The sequence below is a fragment of the Myotis daubentonii genome, chromosome 1, assembly GCF_963259705.1.
Source record: "Myotis daubentonii chromosome 1, mMyoDau2.1, whole genome shotgun sequence".
In the NCBI taxonomy this organism is placed as follows: domain Eukaryota; kingdom Metazoa; phylum Chordata; class Mammalia; order Chiroptera; family Vespertilionidae; genus Myotis; species Myotis daubentonii.
The window spans coordinates 171,868,669-171,885,284 of NC_081840.1; the positions used below are offsets into that span (position 1 = coordinate 171,868,669).

A 16,616-nucleotide genomic window follows, 5' to 3' on the forward strand; every position below is an offset into this window, starting at 1 on the left:
AAAAAATTATACTCTTCACCTCACCTTCCTCTCATGAAGCCCATTGTAGCTGCACACACAGGATGGACAGTGGCAGTTAGGAACATTTGGTTGAAAGTAGGCTCTTTTAAGCCTGATAGCCTGGATCAATATATTGGTTTAATTAATGGCTGTGTGATTACTGAATTGATTAACCTCTTTTGTTTTGATTTCATTATCATTAAAGAGGGGATACTAATGGTAGGTGCTTCTTATGACTGTGGTAAGATTAAATGAGTTAATAACTTGGCATATGGAAATACTCAACTCATGTTTATAATATATGTTATATAATTATTAAATTTTTAAAAATGTTTTAGAGCACTAACTAGTTTGCCTCAGTGGATAGAGCATCGTCCTGTGGACTGAAAGGTCCCAGGTTCGATTCCGGTCAAGGGCATGTACCTTGATTGGCAGACACGTCCCCAGTGGGGAGTGTGCAGGAGGCAGCTGATCGATGTTTCTCTCTCATCAATGTTTCTACCTCTCTATCCCTCTCCCTTCCTCTCTGTAAAAAACCAATAAAATATAAAAATAAATGTTTTAGAAATTTCAGTCAATATTTTAGTAAGATTAACACAAACTCTCAATACCCCCCAATTCTACTTTGCCTTTATAGCAGTAAGCATTTTTAACATCTTTATCTTTATTGAAATACAAATTAAATGTCATAAAATTTACCCTTTGTGAGTATACAATTCAATTCCAACTTCATAAATATTAATCATGAGATAATTTAATACATTACCAGGTACTGTGTAAGTACCTAACCTAATTAATTCATTTAATCATCAGTCTAAATCTATGGAGTGTGTTCTTTTGGGACACACTCAGTTTTTCATATGGAAAAACGAAGAATTGAGTCTTTAAATAATTTTCTCAAGTTTGCTCAGAAAGAAGTGGCTAAACAGGGTTTCCAAATCAGTTATTCAAAATTCTAGAGCCTAAACTATTAAACAGCACATTATGTTGATCTTTATATGTCCTATTCAAAGCAATACATATTTTGCAGCATTCATAAAACATTCACAAAGGGTGACCATGGATGAGGCTGAAAAAAGGAGCTCCATTCAATTTTAAAAGGGACATATCACTCACTAGTTTCTAGGTCATAATCAATAAAATTAGGGAAAAAATAGATTAAAAGATTCCATACCAAGAGATTCAGAAGACAAGACACAGATCTGGAGAAAGTATTAGCGAAAGACACATCTGTTATGACTATTATCCAAAATACAGGGTAGGGTAAAAGTAGGTTTAAAGTTGTTCAGATGGAAAATAATTCAATAATTAATAAATAACAATAAAGGAATAAACTGTGTGTTTTGCATACTCAAAACTGTAAACATACATTTGCCCCATCCTGTATGCAAAGACATCTTAAAACCCAACAAATATGGGCAAAAGACTTGAAAAAATGTCTCACCAAAGAAGATATACAGAGGCTAGTAAGCATTTGAATATGTGTCCAACAATGTATATTGTTAGGGAAATGCAAAGTAAAATAACAATGAGGTACCACTACATATCTACTAAAATGGCAAAATTCCAAAACACTGACATACCAAATACTGGGCAAGGATATGGAACAATGAGAACACTCATTCAATGCTATGGGGAATGCAAAATGGTGCAGTTACTTTGAAAGACACTTTGGCAGTTTCTTGCAAAACTAAACATATTTAAACCATTCAACCCAGCAATCACATTCCTTGGTATTTACCCAAATGAATTGAAAACTTATGTCCAATAGCAGTTTTATTCATACCTGCCCAAACTTGGAAGCAATCAAAATGACCTTCAATAGGTGAATGGATAAATAAACTGGTACATCCAGACAATGAAATATTATCCAGGACTAAAAACAAATGAGCTACCAAGCCCTGAGCTACCGTGAAAAGACATGGTGGAAACTTAAATGCATATTACTAAGTTAAATTAGCCAATCTGAAAGGATACATACTGTATCATTCCAATTACAGGACACACCTAGGAAAAGCAAAACTATGGAGACAATGAAAAGATCAATAGCTGCCCAACAGGAGGGATGAGGGAGGCATGAATAGACAGCACAGCAGACTTTTAAGGCAGTGAAACTATTTTGTATAGTACTAAAATGATGGATATATATCATTAAACATTTTTTTAAAAACCCATCGAATTTACATGAGGAGAGAACCCTAATGTAAAACTATGAACTTGGGGTGGTAATGATGTTATCAAATAATGGTTCATCAATTGCAATAAATGTAGAACTGTGGCAAGGGATGTTGTTATTAAGGGAGCCTAGCCTGCATGTGTGTGGGGAGAGGTAGCATACAGAAAATCTTATTATTTTCTACTCATCTTACTGTGAACCTAAAATTGCTCTATACATAAAATTTACTAATTAAATAAAAACTTCATATATCTGGAAACTTAAAATATAGTAAATACACAATACAATCAACAAAAATACTAATTCTCAAAATTTGTGAAATACAAACATCTCTATATACAGTATACACACACAATTTAATCAGATTAGATCAGATTAAATAAATTTAATTAAACATTTCATTTGACCCAGCTAGTCCAGTCATGGTTTTAAGCTTTTGAAAAATTCCTGCACATGTACAGAAAGGTACATAAAGTAGAAAGCTTTATTGCAACATTGTTTGCAGTTACAGAGACTTAGAGGCAATCTAAGGTAACTGGAGGCAACATTAGCATAATAAATAATAAACTCTAGAGAATTTGAACAATAAAATCCTATGCAGTATTTAGAAGCATTGAATTAGAATCCATAGGTATTTTAAACATAGGATTGATTTAAAAAAGAAACAGAGTTATACCTATGCAAATTAAGCATGCACCACGGGATATATTTTATATGAAACAAGGTCATACAAGTCCACATTTAAAAAGTGCATAAAAGGAAAAGTAGGGAGTAGGGAAAATACATAAGAAAAAGGGTGAGGTATGAGGACAGGGTGCCGTAAACTGAAGAATATCATTAGGTGATCCCTCTGTACCTGAGGCCCCCCACAGAAGAGAAAGATTAAAAAAAATATGATGACTATAAGGTTTACCTATCTAAATATATCTACTGACCAATTAAGAAACTTTTCAGAAAAAAATGAATATATATTACACTTTTTTTAAAATGTAGAAAGAGAAGTTTAGAAAAAACACTTCCTCAAGGTCACCCAACCATTAATAAAAGTATGAAACGCACAAAGACCATGGAAAATTTCTAGAGTAATATTCTATCACTGACATACCATTTTCTTTCATTAGATTACATACAAGGGGGGTCAGGGAAAATGTTAGGAAATAGAAGTGTAGTTATCCAGGAGGGAAAATATACAGTTTAAGTAAGTCTCTCGTTTCTCTGTAGTGGCAAAATTCACTGAATTATTTTCCAGCTAAAGAAGAAAGAAGGGGGTAAAGTATCTAAATTTTATCTTACTGATTTTCTTTAACTCTTATTTTAACTTTACTGTGCAATAGAAATAAATTACTCATTTTGAAACCAACAAAGGGTGTCATTTTGTTTTTCTCTGACCTTGAGTGGATTTTCCATTTGCATATTCCTCTCAACTGCTGTATTTGCTCATAATTGTTTTTGCATAATAGCTATATGTGGCTTAGAGATGTACAGTTAATTGCAGTAATCCACACTGTACACTGTAATGCTGGATACTTAAATGCCCTCTTTCACACACCAGAGTGGGGAGTGGAGTTGTGGGCGAAAGGCAATTGCAGAGATTAAAGGAAAATTCATACAGTTTTCCAACAACAAATACATTATAAATTATTAAATGTCTGGTCCTTTCATTAAGAATTTAAAAAATATTGATGTAAAAAAGAATCCTATATAACTGTTTTTATTTTTTTAAACAAAGACAAACTGAGGAAAATCTATCCTATACGCATTTCAATTTTAATGTACATGTTATCCTAAAGGTTAATGTTGATTATTGACTATGGAAACTCCCCCACCCCGCCCTTGTAAAAAAAAAATCATTCATTACAGCATCCTTCAAAACCTGTTGTAAGCCATAGTTGGTAATATGGTCAGAATCAGAAGAAACAGATTTAGCTATTTTATACAAAGTGCTAAACATTATAGAGAAAAAAATTTTTGCTTCAGCACAAGAATTTTTGTTTCATTAAACTTCATACAATTATTTTCAATCTTTGCCATCATTAGATATTTATTTCTCTTTCCTAATAATAAATTTGTGGATATCTTATTGCAGTTTTTAAAATATAAACTAAAAAATATTAGGAGTACAGTAAGGCATATTATTATTAGCACATAAACTTAGCATCTAATTCAGGCAGTGTTCCAAAACTTTTATTATTTAATTTAATTTTCAAAAGCACAACATGACAAAAGTATTCTTACTTAAATCATAACTCACAGAAGAAGCCCAACACTTAAAATCAGTTAAGAAACCTGACAAGGACAATTAATGAGTAAGTGGGAATCTGGGATTTGAACCCAATCTTTTAACTACAGAGCTTGTGGTTTTTTTAATCTTTCTTGTTGAGATCATTACAGAGGTCCCCCATTTTTCCCCATTACCTCCATCCAGCCAATTTTATTAGTATAATAATACTGTCACTAAGACCATCCATGAAGAGATCAAGTTTGATTTTAAGTATAGAAAGAGGAATAGCCGTAAGGATGGTCAGGTTGGAGAGGGACATAGATAAGTCTATGCAACTTCTTATTCTCTCCCTTCACAACCAAAGTAGATGAGCTTTTTAAATAATTTAGTTAAATATATAATATTGGAATTCGTATGCCAACTTTAACCTCCATGTTCATATTTGCTGTAGGGAATGTTTACCCAAGGGCAACACGCATAGTAAAGCACAGTGTATCAGGAAAAAAAATCATTTTAAGGCAAAATATAATTAAACCATAATTTTAGTGTGCCACACAAAAAAGTATATTGGATATTTTGGTAACAGTTTTAATATAACATTTTATGCCATAAGGTTCTTGAAAATGTGTTTGTTTAATTTTATGCTTTTCTGATCTACTAGACTGATGATACAAAGACAATAAGAAAACTACTTGCCCTCAGTGACCAGGCTGCATTGCACATTTCAAAAATAGTTCAGTGAATCTGTCCTTATTTCATGTAATCTATTCCTTTATTCCCATATCTGAACCATTAAGAAAACATCTCAAGCATTTCATTTGGACTTCCAAAGAAAAATCAAATTATTATCTGCTGCCAATTATACTTGGGATTTTTTCAGGAACTCTGCTAGTTTTTGTCTAATGATGAGAGACTCTCACATTATCTAAGTAGTATAAGTTACAACTTAATGCACTGTTTTTAAAATAAAGTTGTCATACAAATTTACTTATTTACTACCAATTATGCTAAGGTGTAACAGGATTTAAATTCTCATACTTTTATTCAAACTTTATCATGCATAAGGCTATGGCATTTTGAATTAATTTTACTCAGTACTTAATTAAAATTAAATAAAGAAGAAAATATATGCCCCTAATTAGAATTCATAGCAATTTTTATTTTTAAAATAACTATAAAAGAAGAGTGGATTGCCCTAACCGGTTTGGCTCAGTGGACAGAGCGTTGGCCTCCGGACTGAAGGGTCCCAGGTTCAATTCCGGTCAAGGGCATATACCTTGGTTGTGGGCACATCCCCAGTAGGAGGTGGGCAGGAGACAGCTGATCGATGTTTCTCTCTCATCAATGTTTCTAACTCTCTATCCTTTTCCTTTCCTCTCTGTAAAAAAATCAATAAAATATATTTTAAAAAAATAGTGGGTTAGGATAGACCAATATTGATACATTTTATATTTTACTTTAACATTAAAATTTTCACTTAGTAAAACTAATTATGACATTTAGATAATATATTTTGGGAGAAAATATTTCTTTTTATTTTAAAAGTGTTAATTTCTGAGAAGAAAGGAGAGGAAGAGATAGATACATCAATGATGAAAGAGAATCACTGATCAGCTGCCTCCTGCACGCAGCTACTGGGGATCAAGCCCGCAACCCGGGTATGTGCCCTCATTAGGAATCCAACCAGTGACTGCTTGGTCCATGGAACAACTCTCAATTCACTGAGCCACACTGGCTTGGGGGTAGAAAATATATTTTCTATATATTTCTACTTATAACACAAAATAACAGGGTTGATAACTGCAGGATAACTGAATAGAATACTCACAAGACTGAAAATAAAATATGTACCAGAAAAAGATGTATTGAAACAACTATTTCAGATATTTTACTGACTCATCATATTGTTGTATGCATTATAAATAAGTTATGATATGATTGAATCTGTTATATCAACCAAGATATATAACTGGTTCAGTGGACTTCACAATCATGAATATAATAAATAAAAATTTAATAACTTATTTCATTATGTCAATAATCTCTACCACAACTTATAAAAAGTAAAAGGGAAAACTATAGAAATCATTCACTAACTGCTAGTAGATATAAATCCCTTCTATTTCTCCTCAGTTCTTATTTCTTTTTTAATAAATGACACTATATTTTTTGTCTTACTCAGACCTCTCCTTACCTGGCCCCAATAAGTCATTCTTGAAATTGTCCAAAAATACTTGTTAAAACTATAATTATTCTCAAAGCACTGTCCAGTTTAATATTTTTGCATAATTCTCCATCAACTGAAAGATAAAGTCCTACACAGTAGTTTAACATAAAATCTTTCATGACCTAAAGTTTGACTCTATTGTATTATCTTTGTGTTATATTCATGCTTTCCTGAATATATCACACAGATGTTTTAAAACATTGCTTAGGCTTTATCCCTACTGGAAAATTTTACAAACATATTACTACCTGGCACACTATCTTCAAGGCAATTTAACTATTATATTTTGCCCATTAAAGGGACTATTTAAAACTTTTGATTTTTATGGACTCATCATCTTTCTCAGTATGCTAATAGTATATCTATGGAAGTAAATGTTAATGACATTTTTATTCTTAAAAGCACAAAATTCCAAAAGAAGATTACGGTGCATTGTTATGCTATTGACTTTAAATACATTATAACTAAAGTTAAAATTTAGTTTATCTCAGTAGACAGATAAAAGATGGTATCAGTTGGGGCTGCTGTAACAAAGTACCACAGACTGAGTAGCTTATAACAATAGAAGTTTATTTCTCACAGTTGTGGAGGCTGGAAGTCTGAGATTAAGGTGCCGGTATGGTTGGTTGGGTTTTGGTAAGTATTCTTTTCTGGGCTAGAAACTGCTCACTTCTCGTTGTATCTTCACATGGCAGAAAGAGAGCTAGCTGGCTCTCTGCCTTCTTATAAGGACACCAATCCCATTCATGAGGGTTCCATCCTATGAACTAATTTCCTCCCAAAGGCCCCGCCTCAAAATACCATCATTTTGGGATTATGGTTTGAACATATGGATTTTGGGGGGGACACAAACATTCACTCTGTTGCAAAAGAATAGATAGATAGATTGATAGATGATAGATGATAAATAGATAGAATGAGACTTACATAAAGAGCTGTCTTGAGTATTAAAGTTAATTTGTTTTTCTTTATATTTATTTTTGACATTATTATAGATATCCCTATTTTAAAGTTACTTCTTACCCTAAATGTCCCTAACAAAGCCTTTATTCTTAATATTTTTATAACTCATATAATATTTTAGAATTGGATTAATAAATTCATTTAATCATGTTTAAAAGGAAAATGTTACTACATTTAAAACTTTCATTTAAAATCTACTTTTATATAAATGTAGGAATTTATTCCCTTAGAATTTAGCTAAATTTTCTTCAAATAAAATATTTAAGAAAATAACTTAAAAAGTATTTTATCTCTATACTAGTGACCAGGTCATGAATTTGTGAACATTGAAAGGAAATTAATTAGAAGAAATATTTTAATATCAACATTTGCCCTTTCTCTATGATAGATGTGTCAACCAAATTCACGATTGACAATGACAGATGGAAATACATGCGTGACTGGCACCAGAGAGTGCTTTATTTATTTTTTTAATTTTTAAAAATATATTTTATTGATTTTTTTTACAAAGAGGAAGGGAGAGGGATAGAGAGTTAGAAACATCGATGAGAGAGAAACATTGATTAGCTGCCTCCTGCACACCCCCTACTGGGGAAGTGCCTGCAACCAAAGTACATGCCCTTGACTAGAATCAAACCTGGGACCCTTCAGTCCATAGGCTGACACTCTATCCACTGAGCAAAACTGGTTAGGGCCAGCTAGTGCTTTATATGTATCGTGCATGTGCAAGTCAACTTAGCATTTTATAGATATAGAATAAACTTGCTTAATTAGAACTGCTTTCTGATTTAGCTATACTTTTTCCACCCAGTGAAGCACCCCAACTTCTCTTTCAGGTAATTGTCAGCAACACAGCAGTAAATATCAACACGAAGCAGATTATTATTGTAGATCACTCAGGGAGAACAAAGGGTAAAATATTTAACAGCAGCAGTGTTTGACTATATTTTGTGCATTGAGAAAACCTGAGGTCATTTTCAAGGTCCACCATATCTTACTTCTTTTCAGTCAGGTCAAGTTTCTAAGCTTTCTAAATCTCAATTTTCCAGCTAATGAAAAGAAAAAAAAATAGGATTCCACCAAATCTCCTATCTACCTACTCCAGGACTTCTGTGAGGATCAAATGAGATGAGGCACGTGAAAACGCTTCACAGACATTTGGAAAATGCTTCACAGACATTTGGTTACAGTGTGAAATGTTTCCACCTGGCTATAAAGTAAGTTGTGTTCCTGGGCTGAAGAAACTGCAAGGAGGCTAGTCTCTAGGGAGATGAAACCGGGTGTTGCTGTGTGATGTCATTACTGGGTGCCCACATAAATCATTTCAGGGCTGGGCTAGGCTGAGGGCCTCATTTTGCACCATGGGGTCCAGGCTGCGATTTGGCAGGCTGTCACTCTGGGGTGGTGGCAGGACCTGTGTCCCACTTGAGGGAAGCCAAGTGTTGCTTTGTTGGCACCAGCCCCACGCTGCCATTTCTCTGTAAATGGTCAGCGCGTGTCAAGACAGCTCCTGCATTGAGCATCTGCCCCCTGCTGGTCAGTGTGCATCATAGCAACCGGTCAGATGGGCAGAGGGATACTTAGCATATTAGCCTTTTATATATGTAGATAGCTGAAATGACTGCCTTGACTATAAATGGTTAATAAAATATATTTTTTACTCTTTACTTTAATATCTTGAAAAGTTACAGTTTCCACTATAGTTAAACACACACAAATATAGTACTCTGTCAACATCCTATCTAATAATAGACAAATATGGTAATTGACCGTACCTTCGCTATGCCTCCCATGGGCTAATCAGCGTGATATGTAAATTAACCACCAACAACAATGGCAGTTAATTTGAATACGTAGGCTCCAAGCAGTGGAGCAAAGCCTGACGTTTCCAGGGCCGGCGGAGCAGTGAGGCCTGACGTTTCCAGGGCTGGCGGAGCAGCGAGGCCCTACATTTCCGGGGCCGGCGGAGCAGCGAGGCCTCACAGGCCCGGGGCTGGCGGAGCAGCGAGGCCTGACGTTGGCGGAGCAGCGAGGCCTCAGAGGCCTGGGGCTGATGGAGCAGCGAGGCCTGACGTTTCCGGGGCCGGCTCCGGCCAGAACTCATGCAGGGCGAAGGCCTGGGCCCCAGGTCCCCGAGGCAAGCCGGTGCCAGCAGCCAGGGGAAATCTCTTCGTGCAACAGGCCTCTAGTATATATATATATAATAACCAGATGTTTTATATATGTATATAATGATCAGGTATTACATATATAGTATTTAGTCAGCTCTGAGAGCAATAATTCATACAAATGTCAATGTTTCTTTGTCAATGCTAATCTGTCAAGTATCAATGAGATAAAGGTCTGCTGAAAGAGCTATGAAACAACAAATGTCTGTTTATCAGAAAATACAAATACAGGAAGATTAGGCAAAATCTTTGGAAAGCTATCCATTTAAAACCCAAGGCAAGTACCAGTCTAGCAAGAATACTGGTCATCAGTTGTGGCTTTCAGAACTTCCAAAATCTAGAGTTGGAATGAAAGAAAACTTTCCTTTTTCTTTTTCTTCTTTTTTCTGTTTCTTTGTTACTTTTCTTCTATTTTTCCCTTTCTTTCCTTCATTGTTTGAAGGTAGGGGGCATTTGTTTGGGTCAAAATAAACATTATATTAGATATTTTATAGATACCAGAACCTGCACCTTAAAGTCATGTATAACAATCAATTAGGAAGTTACTCTTTCAACAAAATGAAGAGGACATAATTATAGTGTGAGAACTAATACAGGAACAGAAAATCGCATAGGAAGGAAGGTCAGAGAGAACTCAGACTAGACAAAGAAAAATTGTATTAATTGTATGATGGTGAAAACACAGAAACAAGATGTCCAGCAGAGTATAATAACTTAGTGACAGACATTTGCAGAGCACCGTGAAAGAAAGCAAAACCTTGGCAATAGAGTTGAAAATGAGGTGGTTTATTTTTTTCTTTTTGTACTAAATTTTGATCAAGAAGCAAAACAATAATTTTTCAGAGGCAATACAGTGATTAGAACCAGAAACTTCAAAGAAACACTATCTGGACCAAAATGGAGCTAATTCTTTTAGGATGATGGTTTTCTCTGGTTCCTAATCTTAATATGTGTATGTATCAACAATACACTAAAGAAAAAACATATAGTTTGTATTTCATAGCTTACCTTGCTAACTTTCAACATTTCTGAGGTTTACTTTTTTAGTTCAAACACTTTTATAAAAATAGATATTTTTGGTATTGAAAAAACAAGTTCATTCATAAGGAAGCAAGCTATGTCTATTTCTTTGGAAAACTTATCTTGCAGGTCAATGTTATGCTCCTCAGGGGCAATATTTATGAATATTTTGTTTTCAGAGATTTTCAATCATTATGAGTTTGTTCCTCAAAAGCATCTAATGAACATGCAAATGACATCTACACTATGTGAAATGAAAATGTATATATCTAGCATTACTTCTTAAAACACTACTGCACGCATCTAATACCACTAGCACAACAAATTACCTGTTGTTCCCTCAACTCACCATGCTCTTTCCCAAATCTATAAATTCTCTCTTCTGAAATGGTCCTATAAAATAAAAGGGCTGAGTTCAAAGATCACTACCTCTATGAAGATTGTCCTCTATTCCCTCAATCAGAAAATTATTCAGGAAAAGCCCAAGATCAGAGAGAAAGTGCTCCTGAGGATTCATAGTTGTAAATCAATAAACATCTTCAATAACATCATTACTGTAGGTTTAATAATGGATGACTTCTCAGATCGTGTCCTTTAGTACAGGCCATGCTATCATCTTAAAGCATAGATCTACAATGAGCTAATAATTTACAGTAAAAAAGCATCTCTGTCTGACAGGTCGGCTTCTCTGGGGTAGTCAGCAGAGTACAGAATACGCTCCTCCGAGACATGAGGTTGTCCTGAAGCAGCCCTGGGAAAACCAAACATGGCCAATTTACCCATGGCTCCCAGAGAACTTATATATTTTTTGATTTTGTAAATTTAGTTCCTCACATGATTTTATTTGAAGGATTCAGCAACTAATAATTAGTCTGAAAACTATTGATCCAAAGAATGGATGGGCTGGCTTTCTACTGAGTTTTTCAGAGATTTGGGGCAGCAGGAAAGTTGAGACTATACTTCTAGCCAAGAATATTGTTGCCAGTAACATTGGCTTTATCTTTCTACAGACAGTGAAGTAGGGATGGTGTTGACAAGCTTTTGTAAAAATCTATCTATTATAATGCATTCCTAAAATAAAAGCCATGCTATTCCCATAGGAGATAAGCCAAGAACAGGTCCACAAAGAGGACTGAAATTATGCTAATTAATAGTGGTACACATCAGGAGTATATTAAAAACCTAGCCAAACAACACTATTTTCAAACTTCAGAAATGCCATTTATTTTTCCTAATAGAAGCTGCCATCATCAGACATATTACTACACTGGAAAAAAACAACACTATTAACAATGACATATTCTACTCTTCAGTCAGTTAAATTTTTAGAATGAGTAAAACATTTGAATAACATGAAAAGTTGTAAATTATTATAATAACTTAGCATTCATCACTCTCATTGTAACTACTCTCCATCTGCTGATCTGTCTGATAGCCAGCATATGCCAAAGTCTTATTCTTTAATGGTAAAAATAAAATAAAGTAAAATAAAAAAAAATTATTCTTCAGGGGAAACTGGCCAAAGAAGAAAATTCGCAACTTTATTTAGATTTTTAAAAAATTATAATGAACAAGAAAATATATACATTTAAAAATAGTGTGAAGATTCCAAACGGTCACTAATCCTGTTCCCTCTAATTTCAGGAGTCGGAAAATTCAGATCCGAAATATCCCACCCCTCTGCGATGGGAGGTCCTGGACAGCCTGCTTGCTCAGTATGGAACAGTGGAGAACTGTGAACAAGAGCCGTCATGAAACTGAACGGCCACCAGCTGGAGAACCATGCCTTGAAGGTCTCCTATATTCCCGACGAGCAGATAGCACAGGGTCCTGAGAATGGGCGCCGAGGGGGCTTTGGCTCTCGGGGTCAGCCTCGACAGGGCTCGCCTGTGGCAGCCGGGGCCCCTGCCAAAGCAGCATGCGGACATCCCCCTGCGGCTCCTGGTGCCCACCCAGTATGTGAGCGCCATCACTGGCAAGGAGGGCGCCACCATCCGACATATCACAGAACAGACCCAGTCCAAGGATGACGAGGTTCCCCTGAAGATCCTGGCCCAAAATAACTTCGTGGGGCGTCTCATTGGCAAGGAGGGACGCGACCTGAAGAAGGTGGAGCAGGACACGGAGACGAAAATCACCATCTCCTCGCTGCAGGCCCTCACCCTCTCTAACCCTGAGAGGACCATCACCGTGAAGCCGGCCATGGAGAACTGCTGCAGGGCCGAGCAGGAGATCATGAAGAATGTTCGGGAGGCCTGTGAGAATGACGGGGCTGCCATGAGTCTGCAGTCTCATCTCATCCCGGCCTGAACTTGGCTGCCGTGGGTCTTTTCCCAGCCTCGTCCGGTGCAGTCCCACCACCTCCCAGCAGTGTCAGGGGAGCTGCTCCCTATAGCTCCCTTTTGCAGGCTCTGGAGCAGGAGATGGTGCAGGTCTTCATCCCTGCCCAGCGGGGGGCGCCATCATCGGCAAGAAGGGGCAGCGCATCAAACAGCTCTCCCGTTTGGCCAGCGCCTCCGTCAAGATTGCTCCTCCGGAAGCTCCTGACTCCAAAGTTCGTATGGTCATCATCACTGGACCCCCAGAGGCCCAATTCAAGGCTCAGGGAAGAATTTATGGGAAACTCAAGGAGGAGAATTTCTTTGGTCCCAAGGAGGGATTAAAGCTGGAAACCCATACCCGGGTGCCAGCGTCGGCAGCCGGCCGGGTTATTGGCCAAGGTGGCAAAACGGTGAATGAGCTGCAGAATTTGACAGCAGCTGAAGTGGCGGTGCCAAGAGACCAGACCCCTGATGAGAACGACCAGGTCATCGTTAAGATCAGAGGGCATTTCTATGCAGCCAGATGGCTCAGAGGAAGATCCGAGGCATCCTGGCCCAAGTTAAACAGCTGCACCAAGAGGGACAGAGTAACCGGGCCCAGGCGCGGAGGGGGTGACCCGCCCTTCCCAGCACATCAACTCCAGGATGACGGGCTGAAATCGAGAGCGCGTTCTCCCCAGCAGGCCTGAGAATGAGCGGGGATCAGGGACACTTGGGCCGGGATGTCGATCAGGTTTGCCCACTTGTTTGAGAGAGATGTTCCAGTGAGGAACCCTGATCTCTCTGCCCCAAACACCCAACCAATTGGCCCAACACTGCCCACCCCTCAGGGTGTCACTATGGAAATTCTAGCTCAGGGTGCTTACACAATCAGTGGATTGTGTAAGTAAGTTCTTCAGGTCCCACCGAGAGAGTGGGCCAGATCCCAGTGGGAAGAGAAATAAATTTCCTTCAGGTTTTTAAAACATGAAAAAAAAAATAGTGTGAATAATTTTTTGTTTTTAAATGCTCACAGATGTTACTGGTATATTGATATTAGTAAGGCATAGTTTTACCTAGGTTGTGATCAAACAGTACCCCGAGTGTAGTACTATAATAATTAAAATAGTTAAATTTCTATGGAAATATCCCTTTATGTTCTGATGCATTACTCAATGGACATGTTAATATTAAGGTAATGATGACAACTAATATTTGTTAAGTGTACATGATATAGTAAGATCTATGTAAAGTGCTTTGTGTGCATTCTCACATTTTAATTTTAAGGACAGTGTTGTTATGATTATCATTCTACAGATAAGTTCACTGAGTCAAGGGTTAGGTACCTTGCCTCAGACCCAAATTTAATAAGTGATGGAGATGACACATGAAGCCAAGTCAGTGTAGCTCAAAGTTATGCTTCACATTGGAGACCTTAACCATTTTGCTAAGTAAATTTCATTTGATTAGCAATGTCTCCACTGCTACCTAGCTATATACACTTAAGTCAATACCCTCAACTTCTCTAAGCCACCATTTCTTCATCTGTAAAGTGGGTATAATAGTATTTTTTTCCTCATAGGATTAATGTGAAAAATCTAATTAAATTAGATAATGGGTGAGATTACATCAAACTAAAAATCTCCTGCCCAGCAAAATTAACTATTAAAAAAACCAAAAAGGCAATGGATGGAATGGAAGAAGAAATTTGCCCCAAATACCTCTAACAAGGGGGTAATATCCAAAATATAAAAAGAACATGTACAACTCAATAACAAAAAAATGGACAGCACAATTTAAAAATGAGCAGAGCTGAATAGATACTTTTTCCAAGAAGTCATACAAATGAGCAATAGATATATGAAAATATGCTAAACTTCACTAGCTATTAGGAGAATGCAAATCAAAACCACAATGAATACCACCTCACACCTGTTAGAATACTATTCTCAACACGATAAGTAATCGCAAGTGCTGGAGAGGCTGAGATAAAGGAACCCTCATTCATTGCTGCTGGGAATGTTAAATTAGTACAGCCGCTATGAAAATTCCTTTAAAAATTAAGAATAGAGCTACCATATGATCCTGCAATCTCTCTTCTGGATACACTAGTGACCTGGTGAATGAATTTGTGCACATTGAGAGGAAATTAATTAGAAAGTGGCCAGTGGGGTGGGGCTGGACAAGAAGGGCCAGACACACCCTGGAACCAGCCTCCTGCGGTTCCTCCCTGGCGTCTGTAGAATGAGTGGGGTCCCTCTGGCAGGTGGGGTCACTCGGCCTAGCCTGAGGGGATTGGAGAAACTGGCTCTTCAACATTCCCCAGGGTGTCCTGGAGTGCGAAAGGGCACCCTGCAAAGTTGCTGTTCGTACAGGTTGTGGAATGCCAACACGAGTATGCAGTAAACCAGATTCAGGGCTGACAGTGGCCCAGCAGCAACATAACCCACAGCCAAAGGTGGAATCACGCATCCCCGTGAGGAATCGGGCTCCCACCTCTCTGGTTTCTGGGTGCGTCACCCAAGAATCACTGATGCCAAGTCACTGCCATTCGGCAGCTCCTGTGTTGAGCAGTTGCCCCTGGTGGTTAGTGCATGTCATAGTGACCAGTTGGACAGTAGGAGGGACACTTAGTATATTAGCCTTTTATCTATATAGATATCTGGAAATTTTGAAAACCTTTGTGAAGAGGTATATACTCCTATGTCCATTGCAGCATTATTCACAATGGATGATTAGATAAAGATATGGTACATATATAAAGTGAAATACTGCTCAGCCATAAAAAAGGATTAAATACTGTAATTTGCAACAACATGGGTGGATCTTAAGAACATCATGCTAAGTGAAGTAAGTCAGATGGAACAGGAAAAAACTATATTATTTCACACATGTGGGATATAAAGCAGAAGGTAAACAAATGAACAACAAATAAACTCAATGACAGAGACACAGTATGGTGGTTAACAGAAGGGAAGGGAATTGAAGAGAGGATAGAGAAGGTAACTGAAGTCAAATATATGGTGATGGAAAGAGACTTGATGTTCAATGATGAGCACAAAATGCAATATACAGATGGTGTGTTATAAAATTGAAACTCTGTAATGTTACCCCAATAAATTTCATTTAAAAAATGGATAATGGGTACAACACTATAAATTATGGCTATCATTGCTGTTTTTGTTTTTATTAAGTTTTGATGAGAGAATAACATAATCAAAGAAGTTATTTATGGAGCTTAAGTTTGTAGAGAAAGAGAAAGTGGGGATTGGGAAGACACTGAAGTCAAAGAAATCTAACTGTTCCAGAGGCTGTAATGTAATGAATAGGCAAGATGGAAAGGGAATAATGCAGGCAGGGGGCTCAGGAGAGGAGAGGAACATTATGAGAAACCAAAAAAACCCCCAAAACCAAAAACAACAACAAAAAAAAACCCATTTCTAATGACTTTCCCTGTCACCCGGAATAAAATTGGAAATGCTTATGAGAGCCTGCATGACTTGGCATGAGCTGCCTATCAACCCATCTACCTTTCTGACTT

General features: G+C 37.1%; 1 protein-coding gene and 1 pseudogene across 2 annotated transcripts in view; one reads left to right on the plus strand and one right to left on the minus strand.

Moving 5' to 3' along the window:
- The window catches only part of CCSER1 (coiled-coil serine rich protein 1), a 1,185,560-nt gene that overhangs the window by 74,347 nt on the left and 1,094,597 nt on the right, over positions 1-16,616 (minus strand). The window lies entirely within an intron of this gene.
- On the plus strand, positions 4,694-13,729 carry LOC132239470 (insulin-like growth factor 2 mRNA-binding protein 1; annotated as a pseudogene).